The sequence below is a fragment of the Peromyscus californicus genome, unplaced genomic scaffold (assembly GCF_007827085.1).
Source record: "Peromyscus californicus insignis strain IS unplaced genomic scaffold, ASM782708v3 Scaffold_13__1_contigs__length_99412109, whole genome shotgun sequence".
NCBI lineage: Eukaryota > Metazoa > Chordata > Mammalia > Rodentia > Cricetidae > Peromyscus > Peromyscus californicus.
In genome coordinates this window covers 2,382,630-2,408,096 of record NW_026294424.1, presented here as the reverse complement: position 1 = coordinate 2,408,096, position 25,467 = coordinate 2,382,630, and the positions used below count along the sequence as shown (strand labels likewise).

At 51.4% G+C, this 25,467-nt stretch overlaps 1 protein-coding gene and 1 long non-coding RNA gene across 4 annotated transcripts in view; one reads left to right on the top strand and one right to left on the bottom strand.

Annotated features, from left to right (window-relative positions):
- The window catches only part of Sorcs2 (sortilin related VPS10 domain containing receptor 2), a 390,666-nt gene that overhangs the window by 312,716 nt on the left and 52,483 nt on the right, over positions 1-25,467 (bottom strand). The gene's annotated exons all lie outside the window — the stretch shown is intronic.
- Positions 1,126-6,656, top strand: LOC128109061 (uncharacterized). The gene is made up of 3 exons (XR_008217640.1): positions 1,126-4,847; positions 5,104-5,176; positions 5,620-6,656. It is a non-coding gene; the product is annotated as an uncharacterized LOC128109061 (long non-coding RNA).

The window sequence follows — 25,467 nt, the reverse complement described above, 5'->3', positions numbered from 1 at the left end:
ACTGATAAGCCATTAGAGAGAAAAACCATCATCCACTCAAGGTGTGTGGAGAACTCAGCAGACAATCTTTCGGGTAGCTAGGAGGCAGGACCTGGGAGCGCTACCCCAGAAGCCACAGAATTAGGAGCAGCCTGGCCACCAGCAGGTGTCACTGCAGCCAGGAGGGACGAGGCAGAGCCTACAGGGCTGAGTCTCAACCCGATGCTGGAAAGGGCCATTCTGGAGGAGTCCCACACAGACCTGCAGAGGGCAGGGCCACACCAACCCCAGAGAAGGCCTCAGGCACCACGTCATCAGCACTAGTCTATCATTTTTTTTACTCAAGTTTAACTGCTGTGTGTTGGGTACCTTATGTCCCCACCGTGACCAGCCTGCACTATACCCAGGCAGGGCAGGGCTGAGACGTCCACCAGAAAGATAAGGAAACCAAAGCCTTGGCCAGAAAATGAGTCCTCTGGATGGTGGAGAGGCCGTCTCCAAGGATAACCAAGCTGCGCCCACCCCCTGCCCCGCCCCGCCCCGCTCCTCAGGCCGGCAGTGTGTTCACTTGGTTCTAGTATCTTCCTGTCCACTGTGGGAAAAAAAAAGGTTGTGAGTGGCACGTAGCAGGCCTGTTGCCCAGATCTTCCATGAGGCCCGCCTGACCCTTCCTAACCATGGGTTCTGAGCAGGGTCCTAACCCCTGGGCCACCCTGCACAGAGTGGCTCATGGCTCTGGGGCCCAGCTGACCCAGTCTGTCCTACCGGCCCCAACAGCCATCCCTGTCCCTCCTCCCCACTGCCAAGGCAACATGGCTCCTAGCCAGGGGCGCTTCATCCCCAGACAAAGCCCTGAAGCAAACCACCCGGCTGGCCGCCCAAGCTCAGGTTGCTGCCTGCAGTGGGCCGGGCTGGGCATTGGATCATTCATGAAAATCAGGCCTCCGCCATGGTCCTGGCCTTCAGTGGGACTCCAGCTCACAATCGCCTCATTGTGTGGGTGGCCATGAGGATTGCTCTGGGGAAGAGGAGAGGAGGGGGAGGAGGGGGAAGAAGGAGGAGGGGTGGGAGGAGCTGGAGCTAGAGGCGAAGAAGGGGGGAGAAGAGGAAGAAGGGAGGGGAAAGCAGGACAGGAAGTGGAAGAGGCAGAGGAGGATTCTTGGGCCAAGGGGGTCGAAGAGCGGGAGGATGGATCCACAGCAGGTACTGATGGGCTCCTGGGACTAGGGAGGGTGCTCCCTGACAAAGGTGCTCCCTGTTCGGTGCTGAGCCCTACTGCAATGATCTGGAAATCTCCATAGCTCCATCTCTCCAAAGGCTGCCCATGGGAATCACCCTCTCCACAAGAGGATAGAGTTCACAGGCACAGAGCATATGGCCGGGAGCCAGCCTTTGTCTCCCCATCCGAGCAATGGGCATTATCTGTCCTTCTTAGAGAGCTCAGCTAGGCAAGAGCACAGTAGCTTCCGACTCAGGCCTACCATCTTCAGATCCTGGCCACAGTTCTCACTGACCTATGCCTCAGTTTCCCCACCTGCAAGTCAGAGGTGGCATCCATTCTTTCCTTCGTGGTGGAGAAGGTAAGACGCGGCTGACACTACATAGCAGGCGTTCAAGCCGATCCCAAAGCCGATCACTCGCTCCTGACCCAATGCAACCACGTCTACCCCGAGCTAACCTTGTGCCAGGTGGGCTGAGTGCCAGGCCGTAACATCCAGCTGCTGCGGCAGATTCTGATGTTTGCCCTTCTCGACAGCAGGCAGGTGCACAGACTCCTTTCCAGTTACACCCAGCAGAGAAATGAACAGACCAACCAACTACCAAACACCAAGAGAGGAAGTAGCCCCAGGAGCACAGACAGAAAGGGGGGTCCGTGAGGGCCACTAAGGGAGCAGGGAGGGCAAGGCATTGATGCCCAGATCCCACCCATATATGTCACAGAAGAAAACACTCACAGACAGAGCACCAACAGGGAGCCTGGCACACAGGAGGTCTTCGTCAGAGAACCAAGAGCCCAGCTCCACAGGACATGAGGACCACGGTCCACTTCATAGTACACATAGAAAGACAGGCTTAGACTGTGCAGCCAAGCGCCCCATTCTGGGGTCTCCATCTAGGGGGCCTGCAGTTGGTATAAGCCAATGGGAGATGGGGCAACAACAAGCATCTCAAGATGGCTGGGCTGTCATGTTATCAGCACCCCTCTTGACCGACCCAAACTCTACACAGTCAGGCAGTGCCAAGGACCAAGGCAGTAGTAGAACGTAAACAACCAGGAAATGGGGCCGGCGTTATTGCTTTGCTTAGCGGTTTGTGGAGAACGAAGATGATCAGTCCAAGTTCCATGCAGTGACTTCTCAGACATCATCAGTAGACAGCCATGCACCTACAGGACAAATCCTTTACCCTTGGCCTTGTGTCTCAGCTCTTGAACCACGCTTCTTCCTTCCCTCCAGCTCCTGGCCACTGCCCTGTTACCCAAGAGGGCACTTGGTCCTCCCATCTGTCCCTCAAACTGTCCTTTGCTCAGACTTCCTGTATAAGAGCCCACATCCTATCTGCCAGCAAACGTCCTTCCTGTGTTCATGTACCTCTCCTATCCCAACACAGTATCATCCTTGGCCTATGTTTCTGTGTGTGTGTGTGACAATAACTGAGTTGTGCTGATGCACCTTTAGTAAATGGGAAAGTAAGTCCCAGCGGGGCCATATTCCAAGTGTGACCTGCTGGGTGGAGAGTCAGCATTGTACAAGAAGCTACTGCCGTAAGCTGTGGAAATGAGCCCATGTGAGTGAGCCCTGGTGCGTGCAAAGCCAGCTGTGCATCACCATGTGCTGTGCACTGCTCACAGCCTCCTGCCAAGAGGCTGCCTGTTCCAGAATCCAAAATGTTGGCCTGCGTCCAGCATCCGGGGGGAGAAGTCTGCTGTCCCAGCCAAGTCAGCTGTCCATCAACCTTAGAGAAAGCAAGAGGTGAGCCTCACCTGGATCCCCAAATGTTCACCCCTCTGTCCAGGGCTTTCTTTAGGACCACCTGCTGAAGAAACACCATCTCAGCTCACCCCGGGAACTGAAAATAACCCCAACAAACACAATGCATTCTAGAATATCCACTCAGTGGAAATCTGGGCCATGACTAAAAGCTGCTTCCAGAGACTGCAGAAAGGCAAAGGGAATGTGTGTGACATCCAGCCGAGGGAGGAATCAGCAGGGAAACAAAGGTGTGTGGTCAAGAAACCCCTGGTCACCACCATTCAGGTTCCTGACTCTCCAACAGGAAAAGCCAGAGAAGAAACAGCGGGGAAGCCAGCTGTGGCTATCTGAGTAGACCAGCTTCCTCCCTCCTTCCTTAGCCCTGTTGTCCATTTTTAATTACTAAGTGCCTTCGAAAAGCCATGCAGCATGCTGCCAAACTTCATAGCAGGGCATGGGCTCCGCGTTAGAGTTATCTTCATCACCTTGTGAAGGGAGTCACAGATCCTACCCGCCACAGATGCAGGACCTCATCCAGTCCTCCACAAATGCAGGACCTCATCCAGTCCTCCAAGGTCCATCAAGGCAGCTGGATGTAACCAAGCAGCAGGCAGATGTCGACAAAGACCCCACCCCCGGCTTTTGTTAGTTCCCAGTGCAGCCTAGGCCTCCTCTCCCTCCACGATGATCAGATGTGGGAGAACCAACAGCTGGAGAGCTGTAAACCACCCAAACCAGCACAGCCTTCTCCTCCTGTGTGTCCTGCTGGTGGTAGGTGGATGCTCTCCCTTCAGGGCCAGCCAGACCCCTGGGAGCACATTGACTGTGGACATACCTGCCACTTTGCCTTTGCTAGCAAGTCTGGGTGGCACCCCTGCCTCAGGTCCCCTGAGCTCTACAGGGCTCAGGAGGTGCCCTGACAGCTGCCTTGAAGGGGATGGGGGGTGGGGAGGGGTAGATTCAAGTATGAGAGGGGCCATCCATTCACTTCTCTCCCCAAGAACTGGAATGATTCCAGCACACTCTTCAATGCCAAGAGCCAGGAGCAGGCCTCACTTCCCCCAGCAAGGCAGAACTACTTCCCAAGTTCCTAAGTTCCCCTGAGAAATGTCTCCTGTCCCCCAACCCCTCAACCCCCCATCTCAGCCATCCTGCACACCCGGACCATGCTTTTTCCACCCATCCACCCATGGAGGCAGTCAGGATGATGGGCATAAGTCACTCAAGTAGGAACAAGCTGTGATGTCTACACGTGACCTTGAGCAACCTATGTGACCGTCCTCTGCACATGGGCTTTCTCTTGTCCAAGATAGAGTTCATCACTGGGCTCCGGCGAGACTCATACAAGAACATAGGTTGGCCATGCACAAGACCGTGGACAGTCCTCGGCTGTCCTGCTCTGCTTACCTCCTTCAGAGACTGGGCCTGTGTAGGCAGGTCCCAGCCGGTCCACAGGCCTCAGTTTACTGACTGTGCTCACAGAGACACTCTACCACTGCAGGATGACCACAGGCTTCGAACCCCACACAGGGACTGGGGCCTGAAGCACAGAAGCAGGATCCACCATCCCAAGCACACCAGGCAGAAACGAGGGATTTTTCACTGGGGACAGACACCTGGCTTCACCTCCAGCTGTCACCAACCCCAGGGGTTCTCCTGGTGGCTTTCTGTCCTCTTGTTACCCTGCCCTGACTCCTGAACCAGGCTTCCATATTAGCTAAACAGCACAATCGGCTTCACAACAGGTTCTTCAGCCACAGGACTCCTACAGAAAGAACCTGGCCTTCTCTGCTGAAGTTCGGTAAAATCCTCTCTCTGGCGGCACAGGCTTCGCACCCCATCTCCTACATCAGTTGCACTTGGCTCCACCCCTTCCGTGTCCCATCTGACTCCACAGTGAGTAGCCAAGGTCTCTCCCCCTCAAGATCTTTGCCACACACTGCATGTGCCCCTGACCCAGGTGGGGGAGGGACACAACGCTTCTTCAAGCGCCTCACCTCCTCAGCCTTCTCTGATTGGTCCCTTGGATATCTTTGTCCCCTCCTCAGAGAAGCCTCTTCCAATCTCGGTCCGGGGTCTCCTCCTGTCCCTGTCCAATCTTTAATTACCCATTGGAATAATCAGACAGTTCTCTTCCTGTCCTGCTGCAAAGGGGTTCCTTCCTGGATCTTCACAGTCTCCCCATCCTGCTTGGAGCCCAGGCCCTGCCTGCATCTGTGGAATGAGTGAGTAAATAAACTGTCTCCCGCAGTCAGCATGCCAACTTAGGGGGCCACCCTGCCATCCACACCCAACATACATACACACATATGTGCACATCTGCATAAACACATCTGCACTCACACATGCACACATACACACATTCTCTCTCTCTCTCTCTCTCTCTCTCTCTCTCTCTCTCTCTCTCTCTCTCTCTCTCTCTCTCTTTCTCTCTCTCTCTTTCTCTCTACTCCCTCTGTCTCTCTGTCTCTGTCTGTGTGTGTGTGTGTGTGTGTCAGGTGGAGACATGCTGGCCTGGAGCATGGAGGCCTATCACTGATCTGCTATGAATTAGCCTTTCCCTCGGCAGGCCATGATTCCCCATCTGCCCAGTGAATAGATATATGGGGCAGGGGGCCCTGTGGGCACAGTGCCAGGGCAACGCCCAATCTCCTACTTCGCCTGACAGGAGAGGCACTGCTCTGCAGGAGCTGCAGCCCAGTAGACAGAGCAGAAGTGGAGGCAGGGGGATGGTCCAAAGTGGCACTGGACACAGCAGGGATAAGAGTTCCTGCCTACAAAGACACCAGCTTCCAGGTACCCGTAGTATCTCTTCCCCTATCCCTGCTGTCCCATAACGTGGCCCTATTTGATGCCTCGTGTCTTGGGTGACAGTGCTTGGATCTGAAGGTCTTGCACCTTCTCCCCAGGCCCCTGGGATGGTGTGTTCTCCTCTGTGTGCCCTGATGGGAAGTCAAGTCTGCAAGACACAGAGGTCTCCAACAAAGGGAAGCCATCCGACAGATTGCATCACTACTCGGAAGAGCCTGGTCACGTGAGAACAAAGGGATTCATTGTGTTCACAGTGTTCGATGCTGCAGCGGTTTGCTACAGCAGCGGACATGACTGTCCTAATACACGATAGAGCCACAGTGACCCACACCACCAGAGATGGCTTGCCTCCTGAGCCTGCCATGTTTCAGCCATCACCAATATTAGCCTTCACAACAATGATGCACAGTAGAGACAAATGGGGAAACTGAGGCTCAAAGCAGGGAAGCATCTCCCTGAGCTCACATAGCAGGCATGTGCCATTTCCCTGAGTCCTGTCCCTCCACAGCCTGGATGCTGTACAAGACAATGTTCAGAACATCAAATCAAGCATGGCGTGGTGATTAGCTTTACGGCAATTTGACACCAGCTGGAGTCATTGGAGAGGAGGGAGCCTCGGTTGAGAAAATGCCTCCATGAGAGTGGGTTATAAGTAAGTCTGTAGGACATTTTCCTAATTAGTGATTGATGGGGGAGGGCCCAGCCCATTGTGGGTGAGTCAGGACTCTATAAAAAAGCAAGCTGAGCCAGACGGCAGTGGCACACATCTTTAATCCCAGCACTCAGGAAGCAGAGCCAGGTGGATCTCTGTGAGTTCGAGGCCAGCCTGGTCTACAGGGTGAGATCCAGGACAGGCACCAGAATTACATGGAGAAATCCTGTCTTAAAAAAGGAAGAAGGAAGGAAGGAAGGAAGGAAGGAAGGAAGGAAGGAAGGAAGGAAGGAAGGAAGAAAGAAAGAAAGAAAGAAAGAAAGAAAGAAAGAAAGAAAGAAAGAAAGAACGAAAGAAAGAAAGAAAGAAAGAAAGAAAGAAAGTAGGCTGAACAAGCCATGGGGAGCAAGTCAGTAAGCAGCACCCCTTCATGGCCTCTGCATCAGCTCCTGCCTCCAGGTTCCTGTCCTGGCTTCCTTCAATAATGAACTACGATGTGGAAGTGTAAGCCAAACAAACCCTTTCCTCCCCAACTTGCTTTGGTCTTGGTGTTTCATCCTGGCAATAGTAACCCTGACTTGACACTTGAGTATTTCATGGAGTGGAGCTTCAGGTTCTCACAAGAACATTATGATAAAAAAAAAAAAAAAAAAAAAAAAAAAAAAAAAAAAAAAAAAAAAAAAAAAAAAACTGGAGATGGCATTGGCTTTCTTGCTGTCCCCCAGCTAATGTGGTGAACCAGGTCCTCCAGGGCTACCCACAGTCTTTCAACGCAGGCACCAACATACCACTAACAGTCAGTTACCAAGCACCTACCCACTGTACCCACTCACATGCCACCAAAGCCTACAAAATAGGTATAGGGACAGCCGTGACCACAGCCAGGCTCCAAGACCCCTGACAGCCGAAAGACCATCCCAAGTGTGGGCTCAAAGCTCATTGGACTTCAAGATCTGTTCTCTATCAGCACAGGGCTAACGCCACTAGCATGAACCCTCCACACACTGGGAGGAGAAGATGCTGTTTGCCTCTTTCTGCACACCTCCCTTCCAGGATGTCCACAGGGAAGCGTAGGATTGCCCCAATGGAAGGACAGCAGACATTCAAAAGAATGAATGCCATTGAGGGGCTACCGGTTAAACACACTTGCTGAGCAAGTATGAGGATCTGACTTAGAATTCCCAGGACCCATGCAAAAAAAAAAAGAAAAAAAAAAAAAAGAGCATGACCATGACCCCTGAAGCCCAGCACTGTTGGGGACATAGGAAGGATGATCATGATCACTGGGGCCTGGCAGCCTCCAGCCTAGCTCTGGGTACGGTGAGAGACCCTGTCTCAAGAAAATAAGATAGAGAGCAGGACACACACACACACACACACACACACACACACACACACACACACAGCCCTTAGAAGAGACTTTGTCCTCCTTCTAAGCAGTAACGTTGCCTAGGTGAGGCAGGTAGAGATCCAGCCCACTGCCCTCTCTATTTGGGGTGTGCAAATAGCTCTTGTTTGTTCTCCCACGCCGCCTGCTGCAGCTCCGGCTTTTATCCTTGAAGTGCGGCTGATAAGAGAGTCTAGAAAATGCTAATACTGGAGGGACGTCCCTGCAGAGTTATAATGAAAAGCTTTACATAAATTGTGATATTTCACTCATGTCCCAGGTCTGTGAGGGCTTTATTAACTGCAGCCCCCGTCTCTCTGGCAGTGGCTGCCGATCCACATTGCTGACTTCAACGCATCCAATTCATCAAGCATTTATCACGTGCCCACTTGGTGTCCGGCACCGTTCCAGGCAGCAGGAGGCTTCATTCCGTCAATGAATATTTACTGAACTTGCCCTCGGTGCCAGGGAGAGTGGCGGGTACATGAAACAGAGGAGTGAGCAGCAGACCTGGCCTGCTACGGACCAGGACATGGTGCAGAGGAGGAGCAGGATGTCCTGGTGAGGGCTCTACATCTGTGAAGACCCAGGGGGGACCTTACAGCACAGAGGGTCCCTAATTGCATCCTCATGCAGACTTCCCTAATTGTATCTGGTTTTTTTAGGAGAAGGACCCCTGTCCGTCACCTATACATGCACAGACTGGACAGGTATTTTCTACTGTTAGCTCTACCCCACCGTCTACCAATCTAACCTCAGTGGCACCCCCAGAGGGGAGGAATAAGTTGGTCAGTGACCCTTTGGGTGTTACAGCAGCATGGAAACCCGAAGAGAGAAGGGAAGGTTCCTGAAGTAGGGAGGGCACCTGTCTAGGGAAAAGGATCTCAAGAAAAGCTCAGGCCGAGGCCCCTGTGATGGGCAGAACCATACCCTGCCCCACCCCCCGCCCCCACCCCCCAGCTCCCATGAGACTGTGAAGAGACAGGGGCTATGAAGAGGCTGTGCAGATTCAAAGAGGGGGTGACATGAGGGCCCCGTCTGAGAGGACCATGATCTCAGAAGAAAGGGAAAGCACAGACGGAAGGCAGGCTGACGAGGGTCCCCCAGATTCCAGCTCTGCCACCACTGATCTTTGAGCACCAGCCTCGGGAGTGTGGGGACCACATTCCCATTGTATGCATGCAGCCCACAGCCCTCACTCTCCTCTGTCCCCAATGGCCTCCAAAATGAAAAAGTGAGACCACATCATAGCAGGGTGTCACACTGTTAGACTCCACATGTTGGGGTGCACAAAAGGTTCAAGTCCTCACGGCCCGGCTGGCCTCTTCTTCAGGGCGCATCTTGTGGACATGGCAGATAAGTCAGGCCAATTCCCAGGGATTTCCACAGATTAGCCACTCATTCGTCCCAAGCTTTTGAGTCTTTCAGCACTACAGAACCAAGACTCTCTCTCTCTCTCTCTCTCTCTTTCCCTCCCCCTCTCTCTCTCTCTTTCTCTGAAACCATCAGATGAGGCCCACTGCAGGGACTGATTTTCATAAAGGTGCTTGCTGTCATGGTCCAGATTAGAGCCCTCAACAACCCGCCTCTCCCCCACCACCACCAGATCCTGAGGGATAAACAAAGCTGTGGGCAGAGGCTGAAAAGTGCAGAGCGACAGCTTTGATGCACAGTTTAAAAACCTTTCCTCCAAATAAGAAAACAGTTGTAAACGTATTTATTTTTACTTTATGTCCATTGGTATTTTGCCTGCATGTATGTCTATGTGAGGGTGTCAGATCTCCTGGAACTGGAGTTACAGACAGTTGTGAGCTGCTATATGTGTGCTGGGAATTGAACTCAGGTTCTCTGGAAGAGCAGTCGGTGTTCTTAACCACTGAGCCATCTCTCCAGCCCAAGACCACACTTTTAAGCTCGCAGAAGCAGCGATGTCCTCTGCTCTTCGAGTCAATCAGCAGGGTCACAAATCCAGGCGACCAGCAATGCTGGATCAACACTCCCAAATTACAAGCTACTGTCTTCCCTCTCAGTCGAGTGTCAATATCAGTAACAGAGAGTATCTTTCTTGGGGGGTGGGGGGCACTGCGTGTGTGTGTGTGTGTGTGTGTGTGTGTGTGTGTGTGTGTGTGTGTGCAGGCATGAGGAGGCCAAAGGTCAACTTGGGCTTTCATTTCTCAGAAACTGTCTAACGTGCTTTTTGAGGCACGGTCTCTCATTGGCTTGGAACTCACTTATTAGGCTGAGCTGGCCGGCCCGTGAGCCCCAGGGATCCCCCCTTGCCTCCATTTCTCCAGCACTGAGATGGCACTCGTGCACCACCACACCCGGTTTATTAATGCAAGCTCTGAGGGTCAAACTCAGGTCGGTCCCCACAACTGCAAAACAAGCGCTTTATCTACTGAGCGCATTCACTGTAGTAGCTTGTTTAAAAGATTCCTTTAAGATAAAGTATTGTCTGCAAACTCGTAAAACTGGGCCATCTCTCTAGAGGAGGGTGTGACATACCCACCTACCTACCCACTTCTGAAAGGCGAAGCCATGACCTGGAGTTCTGTATCTGCCATCCTTTCCCCCAAACTGCTGGAAACTGGATGGAGCAAAGGTCACTACTGCCCATGGCCTACTCCTAAGTACTCCAAGTCTCTGAGCCTGGCACTCAGACGGCATCACACATCACATTGAGTGCTCTTGCTTGCCCACCAAAATTTGCTGGTGAGACCCTATTGCTGAAGACACACACTTAGGACGAGGAGAAATCAAGTCGGTTCCGACCGGGGAGCTTCCTCCCACTGGCTGGCTTTCATCCTATGGGAAGGCGGTAGGATCGGCACACAGGCAGACCCCAAAAGACAGGCAAGAGGGCAGAAGAAAGAAGAACTAGTGACTTCAGAACCCTGAGATCCACTCTGGGCTGCCATCAAGGTGGAGCCGCTCCCTCACACCCTTGCTGGCAGCTTGGTATCGGAGTGAAAATGCCCTCGGTTTGCAAGAACGGTGGCCAGGAAACAGATGTGCCTGGGGGCCTGTTATGACCGGCAGAGACAGGAAGAGCTTGTCAAGGCAAGTGAGCTCAGACACGGTGCAGGTGACTGCTGGAGGAAGCAGGCCCCCAAGTCCCCAAAGCAGGGCATCGGGGCTCTCCAAAGAGTTGCACACTTGCCACACACTTACAGAGACTGGGAACGTTTACCAAAAGATAATGACTTCCCATGGCGGCGGCAGCAGCCAGATGGCAGGAATGGGGGGGTGCTATCACGAGAGTGACCTGGAGTTCTGCTGCCAGCCGTGAGGCTGGCAGGGAAAGGCGGCGAGGAGCCATAGCCCTCTCGTGCTGGGTCTTTATCAACGTGCCTTCTTTTATGTGACTGAGCTTCAAAACTTCAGAGGTTCCAAACAACGTGCGTTTTGCCCAGCAGCCTGTGCGGCAGAGCTGTTACACACCTTCGCTAATAAAGCTCTCAGAACAGCTCCTGGGAGACGCAAGAGCGGCCTCAACTATTACTCCCTCCTCGGATCATGTCTGAGGCCCTGGTCAGGCACCTTCTGTGAATCAGATGGGGCACACAGAGCCTAGGTGCCGGGCACTGGCTTCAGGCTGGGCTACAAAGTGCAGCTACAGAAACTGGGCCCTGTCCATTTGGGAAAGAAAGGCAGGGAATTTGAAGTTCAGTCTCAGCTGTGGGTGGGATCTAGCTGGAACGGCCCCCCCCCACCCACCCATTGAAGATTACACATTCAGCTGAAGGTCGCAGTATACAATATGGTGAATTAACGAGTTGGAATGCACATAAACAGACATTGCTTTCCAATTCTGTTTTCATCTTGTCCTATTAACTAACTGTGGATACAAATGTCACTCACAGGTTTTGAGTATTCAAAATGCTTCCTGTTCCAGGAATAAGCCAGCTCCGTGGGTGGCCTCTCTCAGCACCCACCCCCTCCCATGTGCCTCCCTGGCTGCTAAGACCTGCACAGACTGGGCCCTCTGGAGTGGTGAAAAGCATGACCTTGAACTGGGGGCTGGATTTCTGCAGATACCACCTATGAAGCTGGCTCCAGGATTAATCCCTCAAGCTGCATCTGAGGTGCTGTAACAACTGAAGGAAACAGACTGCGTCCGTCACAGGGCTATCCAATGGGCCTGCAGCCTTCAGTTACCACTGGGGTCCAGGGAGCTCTCCTGAGCAACTCTTCACTTTCATCTGTGCGTATTTCCTTCTTTGCTTTTGCTACTAGGAAGCTCTCCTGTCTGTGGCTGGCCTTCAACGTGACACGCACTGAGCCTGTCCCCACCAGTGTTGTCTGATTCCTCATTTCCACACTTGCTTTATCTACACCGTCTCACGTTTTTGTAAAACTTTCTTAACTCTTTTTTAATATGATGGGGGAAGCTCCGTTCACAGAGTGCACAGTCTGCACGGCCCGGGCCGCCTGCAGCCAGCATCATTATCAGAGCTGAGAGCTCAACTCTGTCTGAAGATGGGAGCAAACACCCCTAGGAGAACATGAGGGAAGGTGGGGGAGGGGGGCACTGTGAGAGTGAGATGCCAGGTCTAGTCTTCATGAAAGTTGAAGGGCTGGTGAGGGAGCTACGGCTGGGCTAGGAAGAAACTGCAGAGATTATAAAGCTCAGCCTGGCAAGTCACAAGACAGTCATCCCTGGCTGGAGTTTGCCTAGCAGCTCTCCCTGTCTGTGGCTGGAGGCATCAATGGGATGTGGGCCTCGCTGCTCCCCACAAAAATCAAAGGATGGAGCAGTAGCCTTTTCCCAGCCCAGGACACCCCAACAGCACTCCAGGTGTGGACCCTGCACCCCACAGCAAAGTGAGACTTACGTGGCACTGTTCCCTAGCATCCAGAGAGCTGAGAGTCCCAGGATGGAAAGAGCTCAGAGAGCAGTCTGCTTGGCTCACACAGAGAGCTGAGTGCCCTCTAATAACAGGTGTGACCCTCCTTGGGCAGGCAGCTCCTTATCCCAGTTGCCTGGCACTCCACGTGCTCCAGATTTAAGAGCAGAAAACTACCTGGACATGCTTGATCTTGCCTTCCCCCAGCATGGGTTATGGAACCCAGCCTTTTGACATAAAGTGTTTGCTCTGCTGAAAGGGAGGAAGGGAGGGAGGGAGGGAGGGGTCAGTTCCTGGCCAGAAGCATAGTAAACGTCACAGTGTCCCTCACCAAAGCTTCCTAGCTTCACCGCTGGAAAGCATCCGTTGTTGCTTATGGCCCCCATCCTCATGTATTTCACGATGACTCCAAGTTAGGGAGAGATTAATGATCATAGCCACTGCTATCTGTTTACAGGACACCTGCTGGATCCCAAGCACACTGTCCATCAAATGCTTACAAACTGCGGCCCTCCTCCTTCTTCCAGATGAGGAGACAGACTCCTGAGGGTGACTCTCTAGATTCTAGAGCCTAGAACATACTTAGCCATGATGAGGCTATTCCTTTGTCCCCAGAAAATTATAGGATACATTTAGGAAAGGCGTTCATCAAAAGTGAGAATTAGACACAATGTGTCTGCAATGACAGATGTCAGTGAGCCAGGTGTGGTGGTGCACACCACAATCCCAGCAGTTAGGAGGCTGAGAGGCAGGAGGACTGCCGTAAGTTTGAGGCCAGCCTGTGTTACAGAGTAAAACCCTGGCTTTAAAAAAAGAAGTTGTCAGCTTTAGGTGTCTGGTGCTCCCCAAGCTCTCCCTGTACACACGCATCTTCTCACTTAGACAGCCCCACAAAATGCACACTAGAACCCCAACTTCAGAGACTAGAAAAATACACCCTGAGAGGCAGTAAGCACAGTGCTGATGGAGCAGAGACCCAGACCCAAGCCTCCAAGCCCACAGCAGACATCTCTATGGAGCCAGCCTGACCCCTCCCCATTGGAGAACACAGGTGTGTGCTGAGGAGAGCCACTGTGAGGTGAGAGCGAGTGTAGTTATGAGCTGACCCTGTGCTTGCCTTCAGCTCTGTGGACAGATGAAGGGGCCCGACTCCGATCACTCACAACCAACACACCTGAAACTCAGAGCTGCCTGCGGGGGAGGGCACAGATTGGCATTTCAGTCTGACCGCTCTGTCTTTGGGCAGCAGAGACTGTGCCAGGAAGGCAGGAGAGAGTGACCGCTGGCAAGAAGGAACAGGGCTGAGTTAATGAAGTCCAGGTCAATGGAGAGGCAAGGAAGCGCCACTTCCATTCAGAAACTGAGTGAGGGATGCTGTGTACTGTCTATTCTTCCCAGAGCAGACATGAGGAGGGCACTTGCCAGATCTCGGCTCCATGTCAGATACCCCAACTCCATCCCCTCGGTGACCTCCATTACTAGAACAAGCTCACTCCCCAGACAAGTGTGCAGAACACTACCGTGTCTCATCTTTCCACCCAGCTGGCGGATGGAGGGATCTACTCCTGAGCTCTGTGGACAGAGGGATGCTTGAGGTTCAGAGAGTCAAGAACCCTGCCAGCTGCATGGTTTCCAAGAAAGGAGTCAGTTTCACCCAAGGTGACTTCAAATCCACAACATTAACCCCTTTAATGAACTGCCACCTGTCCCCTAAATGGCCCGGGAGAGCTGGGATCAGCTGGGCTTGGAGACTTGGGTCTGGGTCTCTGCTGCATCAGCACTGTGTTTAGTGCCTCTCGGGGTGTATTTTTCTAGTCTCTGAAGTTGGGGTTCTAGTGTGCATTTTGTGGGGCTGTCTAAATGAGGAGCAGTTTGCTGGGAGAACTGTCTACCCCAACTCCAACGTCTTCTCATTTGCTGGCCTCTTAGATACCCGGGGCCATGGATTTGCTGCCCAACTGGGCACATGCCTCTGGTTCTGCCATGGGCACCCTGACATGTGATGAGGGAAAGGGGAGGGAGGCTTCATTAGAGAATAAAACACCCCCTTCTCCATGTGCATAGACCCCGTTCACAGAGGCCCGTTCTCATAACCATGTAATCAGACCATGGTATTCATAAAGAGCACCTCACCTCACAGTCTCAGGCCATCTACTCACAGCCAATATGGAGGTGACCCTCTCGGAGGAAGGTCGGGGCTTTGGAAGATGATAACCAGGAGAGCACACAGTTCAGACCTCCCTCGTGGACCTCCTAGACTCTGCCCCCTTTGACAAAGAAATTATCAAAATAGCAGCCGGTGATGGCAGAAACAGAGGCAGAAACAAGATAAAACGAGACTAGGTCCTAAGACAAAATTCCGCCCAGGGCAGCCTCTGCTCTTTCCTTCTAGTGCTTTCCCTAGGCACAAACACTCCACGAACAAAATCACAACCAGACAGAACCAGTGCGGGGTCTTGGCCCTCGTTAAAGTTGACTTTTATCGTGGGGAGTAGTGGTACAAGCCTGTCATCCCAGCACCAGGAAGGTGGAGGCAGGAAGATCATTAGTTCAAGGGCAACCTGGGAAAGAGGCCACGGGGCACTGGTGGTTAGTGTTCCCTCATGGGCTCTGCTGGCCTTCACAGGCACAACATGAATTTACCCCTTCCCTCACACTGGAGCGACAAGAGCCCCCGGGTTCCTGTGTGACCCCTGGGGCAGGAAGACTCACCTCCAGAGCCAGGGCCTGTCCGTGCTCCTGCCCCTTGTCCAACACCTCCTTCCCCGCCAGCTTGATTCTCCTGTAGTTTAGACACTTTCCGGTGAGAGACACCTGCGTGCCCTTTGTCACTGGTGTGATTTCACACGTGCTGAATTCCTCTTGGGCCCTCACAGCTGCCGGTGTATTCGTGGAGGGTCTCTGCGACCTCTCACTACCACTCTCCCATCAGAGGCCAAATACTCTTGAACCCTTGCAAGAGACCCTTAGAGGTGCCTCAACCAAGGTCACTATTCTCCTTCCCGACCTCAGGAGTCCCAGCCCTTCCCTTGGCCCCCAGGACCCCTGCTCTGCCGGGCACTGCAGCGCCATCCCAAGCTCCACGTTGTGTTTCCTCCTCTCCCTCCTCTTCTTCCTCTTCCTCTTCCTCTTTCTTTAGTGGAGCAACATCAGTGGGCTCATGTGTGTGACACTCAAGAAACGTCCAGCTCTCCTCCTGGCCTACTTCCAGAAGCTCAAGGTAGCCATCCATCTGGGGATACTTCCTCCTGGGCAGAGCCAGTACCAGCCAGCGTGCCTGGCTCTTGGATCCCAGAGTTTAAAGAGATTGTTAAAGCCACAGTCTGGGGCAGAGACCCCAGTCATGCCCCCACTCCTTTCTGGAAGCTTCTGGCTCTCTATAGAGACTCACTCCACATGTTGGCCTGAGTTTCTATGTCTGGGTCTCTCCCATCCTAGCCTCAGCCCTCCTGGGCAGGACCCACGTGCTTGAGGGAAGCAGCCCCCCAGAAGCAATGCTGAAGGAGGCAGATGGGGAAGCAACCCAGCTTCCTCACTCCCCAGGTGAAACATCATCCACTGTCTCCATAGGACCTGAACTCCAGCTGCCTGCTGACGGGACACGGCACTGGGCTAGCAGGTCATCTACCCCACTCCTGCATTCAAATCCATGCCTCATCCCAGGGTCTGCTCTGGGAAACAAGACCACCATAGGCCTGGGGATAGGACCTCAGACAGGATTTCATGGGGTTCCTGAGGCTGGGGGAAGACTGAGTGGAGGAGAGTCCTTCCCAACACGGGCCATGTCAGCTATGGTATGGTTTCAGATTGTGCATTTACATCTGCTTTGCATCTTCCTAAATATTCATAAGGGATGCTGGGCATCTCATCAGAAGCTGGCAGCCAGATGTGATTTAAAACACAAAGCCCCCTCCACACCCTGAAAATACTTGTTCTAGCAGCCAGTTAAGGCAGCGGGTACGGGTACAGATCACCTCAATCCAAGAAAGGAGGTCCTGGCTCCATCCGTGGCTCTCCACACATAGCCCCTTAACCCTGCTGCATTAGTCCAGGGCTCACTGGGTGGGAAATTCCAGCCCTCAGGGTGAGTAGAAATGATTAGAGAGAAGGGTCTTGGAGAGCCTCAGCCACGGTGGAAACTGGAGCGGAAGCACTCCCGAATACTCTGGAAACTTTTACAGACCTCTCCTTGAGGGTGCATTCCTCCCCGCCTCTACGGGAGTTCAGCTTACACCCTGAAGCACAGGATCTGATTGCCATTATCCCAGGCTGGGGACCCCAGATGGCATGACTTCCCTAAGCGTCTATCAGCTGGAAGTCCTGAGCCCCATCTCAGGGCCAGCTCTCCGCAAACACACAGAGGTTTGGCCTCCGTGGTGGCCTCTGTGCACACGAGCCGAGGTCCCCCGGGCTCTCCAGAATGAAAACTACAACTGCCCACATTTACAAAGAAGCCAGTGTGCCAGGCGGTGTCTGCATGGTCCATTATCCTCACAGACAATTGATTCTTGGACCTGTGTTATTTTCCCGTGTTATCATCTCTGAAGTGAGAACGTGGCTTTTAATCAATGCCCGTCCTCAATGGTAGTCAAATAATGGCGGTCTCGGAGTACATCTGAGAGTCTCAGTGCAGCTGAAATCCAGTCTTTGGATGTTAGAAACTGCAAGACAAGACCACACCTCCTTTATTGCCTCCTTCCTCGCCTAGCCACGACACACTCGTCACTACATTGCAGCTGGTGATGAGAGCAGAGGACTTTTAAATGGACTTCAGTGGCCAGATGAAGGGCCTATCCAAGTCACCTAGGATGACAGGGCCCATCCACAGTTATCAAGAATGACTTCTGTGATCCTCAAAGGCCTTCGACTGTGCACATGTGTTCACACACGGCCATATGTTAATAAGCACATTTCACAGGGCATAAAAGCCCAGACACTGGGCCAGTGAGACGAATTGAGTAAAAGTACTTGCCACCAAGTCCAATGACCTGAATTCGATCCCCAGAACCTCCAGAGTGAAAGGAGAGATTCCTTTTGACCTACACACACAAAAACAAGCAAGCAAGCAAACAAACAAACAGATAAATAAATAGAATGTAATTTTTATAAGTTACAAGAAGATCAGAGCCAGGCGGTGGTGGTGAATGACTTTAAACCCAGCCCTTGGGAGGCAGAGGCAAGCAGATCTCTGTGAGTTTAAGGCCAGCCTGGTCTACAGAGTGAGTCCCAGGACAGTGAGGGCTACATAAAGAAACCTTGTCTGGAAAATTTAAAAAAGCAGAGGCAGGAGGAGGAGGAGGAGGAGGAGGAGGAGGAGGAGGAGGAGGAGGAGGAGAAGAAGAAGAAGAAGAAGAAGAAGAAGAAGAAGAAGAAGAAGAAGAAGAAGAAGAAGAAGAAGAAGAAGAAGAGAGAACTCCATGCTGCCTCTGGACCAAAGCTCCTCATCAAACACCCAGGGCCCAACCCCACTCCAGGACCCGTGCAGCAACCTTGGCCTCACCCAGGATCCATCCCTGCCTCGTCCTAAAACACATGCTCCCCTCCCCAGTCTCTGCACACAGTCCATTCTCAGCTCCTCCCACCCAGGTGGAAAAACTCATTCACTCCCAAGACCTCAGGCCACTGGTGCCTTCTATTCATTTATCACTTGTCAAAACCAGCATGGGGGAGGCCACAGCAAACCAGACAGGCAGAGCCCTCTCCTCATGGAGCTTGAGCTCTGGAGAGGAGCCATAAGACAGAGGCTTGATTAGGTACCTAGTGTCCCATTGGGAATAACTGTCTTGAGCAAACACTATCAGGAAGATGCCTGAGAAGAGGTCCTGGGTGTCAACACTTTAGAATTGGCAGAGGACATCCATGAGGAGGTGGCATCACAGACGTGAAGGCTATTTAAGAAAGGACATTTCCAGGCCAAAGGAAAAGCAGGTGACCCACCAGACGGTGCCCCGTCGGCTCACTAAGCAGTAGAGAGGGGAGGCCAGTGAGGCTAGGAGAGACACAGGAAAGACGACGTGATCAAAAGATACCAGGGCTCGATCCTTAGATCCTTGTGAGCCCCTGAAGCTCTCTGGCTCATTCTCTGAGAGAATGACAAAATGGAGGAGGTGCTCGGAGCAGAGGAGCAATGTCCCCAAAGTGAAGTGGGGACAACGCTGGCTGGAAAGATGTCCAGAAGCCACTAGCTGCAGTCATGGAAACGCCCCATTCCTCAGCAAGGGCTGTCTTTCACGTCTCTGTGTATGAGCCAGTCATCTAGAATGAATGGATGCATGGATGCATGGTTGGATGTCGGGAAGCACAGAAGTTACCACTACGCCTTGTTTGGTGCATCCTGTGTCTAGAAGGGAGACCGCTGAGCCCTTGAACTTCCTTTTCCAGGGGTTTAGCGCTAAAACTCAGGAACAGAACCTCTCCTTCCCTGACGTCCTCCCGGTCTGGAGCCTCCTCTGGGAGCCTAGCTGAAGTGAAAGGGAACTATTTTGGTCCTCACCTCCTTGACAGTGGCTTCAAGGGAACTGCGGCTTTGGGAAGATTCCTTTGCCAGTGAAATGGCACATTTTAATTTTAGGTTAAGTGTTCTAAGCCACAATTTTCTCAGCAACAATTAGGTGCCAGACGTGTCTTTAAAAATATCCAGCTCCAGGAGATGGAGGTGGAGCCCTAGCTGAGGGGGTGGGCCGCCCCCTTTCTGAGCAGGGCAGAGTCCTGCCCACACTCAAGAGGACCGCAGGCCAGCCCGTACTCACATGTGTTTCTGGTGTGGACACACACGCTCTCAGCCTCTACAGTCTGTACTGTGGCCCTGTGGGTGGATGGAGGCCCTGAGCATGGCAGATGTCTGGGTGTGATTTAAAAGCACACTAGTTGCTAGGACTGAGGACAGGGCAGTACACATAGGGCCTGAGAAACACAGGCATGTCTTTTCCTCTCAGCTCTGGAGCCCAGAGTCTCAACTCACTGGAAGAAACTAAGGGGCCGAGCAAGGTCAGGTGGAGCATGCCTGTAATCCTAGCACTCAGGAGGTAGAGGCAGGGGGATCAGGGCCTGGAGTTCATGAGATTCTTGAGAGAGAGAGAGAGAGAGAGAGAGAGAGAGAGAGAGAGAGAGAGAGAGAGAGAGACTATCAAGGGAATAGCAGTGGTCTGTAGGAAAACAAAGGCCTCAGACCATCATGGCTTCAAACATTTTCTCAGCCTTTGGTTCGCTTTGGACTGGAGACCCATGCTCTGGTTTCTGTCTCTCCTAGCCTGCTCTGTGTAGGTCTCCCATTGCTCCTTCTCAGATGATGTCATTGAAAAGTCTTCAACTTAATTCCATCTGTAAAGAGCCCATCTCAACCTAAGTCCCTCTCCCATGTGGCAGGGGCTAGCCTGAAGACCTGTCTCTTGAAATTCCCTAGAACACCTTCAAGTGCCGGCTGTGGTCAGCAGTAGGTCCCCAGCAACACCTCTCAGCCCTGCACAGCCAGCGCAGCCTTCACAGTGCTGCCTTCCTCTACAACCGGCCGCTTTCCTGTCTCACCCACCCGAGGTCTTGCTAGTTCAGCGTCCCAGAGCACCATGATGTCACCCTGACACTAGGAGGTCAGCTCTACCAGGTAGCCACCCTCAGGACCTGGGAGAAGGGGACCCCAGTGACACCAACTCTGAATCTGCTGCCATCACCTCCTCCACCTGCTCCCTCAGCCCCAGTAACCAGTCAACCACCAGCCATCACCAGTATGATTTCAAGATCCCTCAGGACCTCCTCCAGCCCTGTTGCTCTCTCCTTCCCTCGGTCCTAATGTGTCCTCATTACCTCCTTCCTCCCTTCCTCCATGTTATCCTCTGCACCCTAGATGCAAGTCCTCTCCCCTGACCATGGGCTGCTATTGTTGAGGGTCACATCATCACAAGAGTTTTGAGATACACTTAGAAGCCCCCCTCATTCTTCTCCACTCCACCCCCAGGCTAGGTTGGTGCCTCCTTTATGTTCCTTCTAAGCTTCCTCACTCACAAATCGCCCTAGCTTATCAAATCACTGCCATTTCTGACCAAGATACCTAGCCCTGGCCTGCCTTCACTGATGGCAGTGTCACACACTGATGACAAGTCCACACAGAAGATGTCTGTCTGTCTCCTTCCTGTCCAGATACTAGGCCTCAGACAACTCGCCTGTTACCCACAATTAAGTTCAGGTCATCAAAGATAAAGATGAATTCCAGCCCACTGTGGGCAGCACCATTCCCTAGGCACAGGGTCTTGAACTGTTTAATAGTGGAGAAGTCAAGAAGACAGCGAGCAAGTGAGCATCTGTACATTTGCTTCTCTCTGCTCTGTGCTATGTGTGTGATGTGACTGGCTGTTTGAAGTTTCTGCCTTGATCTCCCACAATAATGGTCTATAATCTGGAATTGCAAGCTGAAATAAATTCCATTTTTCCACGATATAAAAAAGAAGAAAAGATAAAAATGAGTGGATGTCATTGCCATAAGAATGCATAACAAAAAATGTGATATGTATATACAGATTTTTTTATTAGCCGGAGCAAAGTAAGACACTATGTCACTTGCAGGGAAATGTATTATTCCATTTGGTGGAATGAGAGATTACCATGATAAGTGAAATAAGCCAGACTGAGACAGAAAGCATTACAAGTTTTCTCTCACATGGAGAGCCTAGGTTCTATATACACGGGTGTGTGCACATGGACACAAAGCATGGGAGGAGACTGGTCAGAGGGGGGTTAGGAGAGGGCGGTGAGGCGACTGTGGTCAAATTGCAGCATGTATTTGAGCAGATTGTCATGAGGGAACCTGTCTCTTTGTGAATGAATACCCCTAACAAAGAAATTTATACTTTTGAAAGGAAGAGCCAGGATCCAGAGGGGCTTGACGAGGCCTTAAATCTGCATTATTTTCTCCTCTTTTCTTCCCCCATAGAAGGAACACCAACCCTGGTCCTTAGGGCTCTAGGCTATACTTGAGAGAGAGGCAATAGGAGGCTCCTTGTGGGGGCTCCAGAGGTACCAGCTTTGTGAGTCTCCTGTCTATCTCCTGTAGGTAGGTGGGAGGGGCAGACTCCAGCTGGAGCTGGCCCTCAGAACTGGAGGGGGTTCTCTCATGAGGCTTCTCCAAAGACCCAAGCAGGTGCTTTATACAAAGAAACTGAAAACAAGCATCCATGAATTTAACACCGTGCTTCTAGGAATAAAGGTGTGGGGGAGGGGGGATGCCGAAGGAGCCAGCAACCCAATAATAGCAATGGTTTTTGAAGGCGTCAGGAAAGGAAAGCCCTCCCTGCTTCTCACAGGCCCCACCTTGTCCCCAGATCAACATTCCCCAGCTGAAGTGAGGCACATACTCACAGCTTCTGTAAATATTTGCTGAGAAACCATCATCTCTTCTGTGGGACAGCAGAGCCCATCAGGCCCTAGGGTGACCCTGAACAGGTTCTTGCCATACCACTACAAGCCTACCTGCTGGGCCTCCTTCCCTCAGATCTCTGAAACACCCTTCATTCAGCTGGCCATAGTGCACAGTTGAGGTCATGGACTCATCGCCCATGGCCAGGCTGAGAGTGAAGGACATGGACAGCCTGGGAAGCTGGGACTGTCCCTTTCTTGCTCTGTAGCAAGGGATGCCTGCCCTCGGTGTTAGGTAAAACTTGAAAGACCCAACATGGCATCTCCTTGGAGGAGCCTGCTGGTTCCATCTCTGAACCCCACAGCTTCCCTGGTTTCTTTCAGTCTTGGTCTGTGACTCATGTAGTAATGTTTATCTATTTGTCCGCTCCCATCTGCCTGGGAGCTTCTGAGGGACAGGAACATGGTGACCTGAGGACCATGCTAGGCCTGGCATATACTAGTTCCTCAGGATGTGTGAAGAGAATTAGTGAGTAACTGAATCAGTGAATGAGTGAGTGACTGAATAGGTGTAAGAGGCACTTCCCCTGCTGGCTGACACCATGCTCAACAGCAGGAAGAACACAGGCCCGGGTGGCCTTGGTAGGCTCCATGACCAGCCTAGCATCAACATCTAGCGAGGACTTGAGCACAGGTCCTCATCTCAATGACCACCAGTGTCCACTGTGGAGTTTCATCAGCCCCTCAACTCCAGCACAGAAGGAGCCTGTGACCCTTACAGGAGCTGTGAGCAGGTTGGCAGAGCCTATGGGTTTGGGGAAAGCAGGGGTCAGAAGAGGCTCCCTAGCCAAAGACAGGACCTTGAGCCAAGAAGACAACAGTGAACTCAGAACTTGGAAGATTGTTAGCTCCATGCCAATGCCACACACAGGCTCTGACTAGACAAGACATAGCTTCTTCAGAGACAAGCAATCCCCACACTGACAGCATCCTGGCTTCATACCAGGGTCCAGCACCAGCACCCCCAGAATGCTCCCAGGTGAGGCCATGGGAACAGGCAGGGAAATGCCTTCCCCAGCCCCTACCCTCAGGCATGATTCATCCTTTCTCTACTACACCACCCTGTAGGACTCCCAGACATCACTACTGATCTCTAAAACAGTAAGAGGGTCCCTAGGCAGGCCCTTTTGCCCAATTTCCCAAAAAAAGAAACCACTGCTTGGTGAATGCCCCATGTCATCCCCGGTGTCCGGTTCCAGAGCCCCTGTATGGTACTCTGTGGCCTCCTGGGAGCAGCAGGAAAATGCCAAGCTTTGGGGATGAACTCCTGAGACCAAGCCAGGGAAAGACCTCTCTGGAAGAAGCCAGAAGTCACATGAACAAGCTGCCTACCACTGCTAGGGGTTCCCAGGAACTTCCTGCTGTGGCCTAAGGCTGGAAGACCACCTTCTCCACATAGTTGGGCAAGGTCATGAAATATCCTAAACCCTGGCTGGGTGGCACATAAAACTCAGAACACACAGCCATGAAGTCATTATTGAGGAATGCCATGGGAGTTACTATCCCAGTGAATGGAGGGGTGGGTGGTTGATGATGGGTTGGTGGATAGATAGATGGGTGGATAGAAGAATGGATGGTTGGATAATGAATAAGTGAATAGATGAGTGAGTTGGTAGATTTTAGGAATAAAACGATGGAAATAGGTGTATAAGTAAGTAAATGGATGAATGGATGGATAGTGATGAATATGTGGGTAGATATGCAGCTAGGAGGATGAAAGGATAGATAATAGGGGGGCAGGTGAATGGACAGACCCATGTGCTTCCCACTAGAACAAACCAGGAGATAGACAATAACTACGTCAGAGACTTCCATGGCACTCCTCAATGATTACTTCAGAGTTGTGTGTTGTTGTGGAATGTTATTTTAACTAGGCAAAGATGTGTTTTTAGTTGGTTGTTTTTACTCTTTATATTCTTTGCTCTTTTTTTTGGGGGGGGGTGGCCACACAGTCACCAAATAAATACATGGACACTTACTATCACTTATGAATGCCAGGCCTTAGCGTGGCTTGTTTCTTGACAGTTTTTCTTAACTTAAAGTATCCCACTTACCTTTTGCCTCTGAACTTTTTCCGTTTCTTACTTATGTAATCTTACTTTCACTCTTACTCCAGGGTTGGCTGGGTGGCTGGGTGACTGGCCCCTGCTTTTCTCACTCCTTCATCTCTCTTGCTTCCTCTTCTATTTATTCTCCCTGCCTGCCAGCCTCTCCTATCCTTTCTCCTGTATTGCTATTGCCTGTTCAGCTCTTTATTAGACCAAATAGGTGTTTTGGACAGGCAAAGTAACACAGCTTCACAGAGTTAAATGAATGCAACATAAAATGCAACACAGCTTTGCATCATTAAACAAATGTTCCACAGCATAAACAAATTAAAGTAATATTCTACAACATGTGTTACATTTGTTTATGCTGCAGAATACTAGTTTAACTATGTAAAGGTGTGTTACTTTTGTTTATACTGCATTTGTTTAATGGTGTAAGGATATGTGTTTAATTATATAAAGATATGTTGCATTTGTTTCACCCTGCCTGCCTAAAGTACCTGATTGGTCTTAAAAAAAAATGTTGAACAGCCAATAGCTAGGCAGAGAAAGGATAGGCAGGGCTGGTGGGCAGAGAGAATAGATAGGAGGAAAAATCTAGACTGGAGAGAGAAGGAAGAATGAGAGAAAGGAGAGAAGAGAGCAAGAGAGATGCTAGCTAGCAGACATGAGAAACAGTAAAATAAGATACACAGAAAGAAGGCAAAAAGCCCAAACGAAAGGTAGATAAAGAGAAACAGGCTAATTTAAATTAAAATAGCTAGCCAGAAATGAGCCGAAGCTAGGCCGGGCATTCAAAACTAATAGTAAGTCTCTGTGTCAAGATTTGGGAGCTAGTTGGTGGCCTAGAAGAAAAAGCCCGGTACAGCATGGTCTGAGTTTTATGTGTCATCCAGGCAGGGTTTGGGGTATTGAGTGTCCTTTCCCAACTATGCCTAAAGAAGGTAGTCTTCTAGCCTTAGGCCACAACAGATAGATAGATAGACACAAACATACATACATACATACATACATACATACATACACACATACATATATAGATATAGATACATAGATGCATAGCTACATAGATGAATGATAGATGACTGATGATAGGTAGGTGGATAGGTAGGTAGATAGATGATAGATAGTAAACTGCCATATAGAGAGATGATTGTTATATACATAGCTACATACATGACAGATAGATGATATACATGATTGACAGATAAATTGATAGGTGATTGGTGGGTAGATAGATAGATGATTGGTAGATAGATTGATATATAAATGATCGGTAGATATAAATTGATAGATGATTTGGTAGAGTGATTGATATTCACTGATTGATGAATAGACTGGAGATGGATAGATTGACAGATGATTG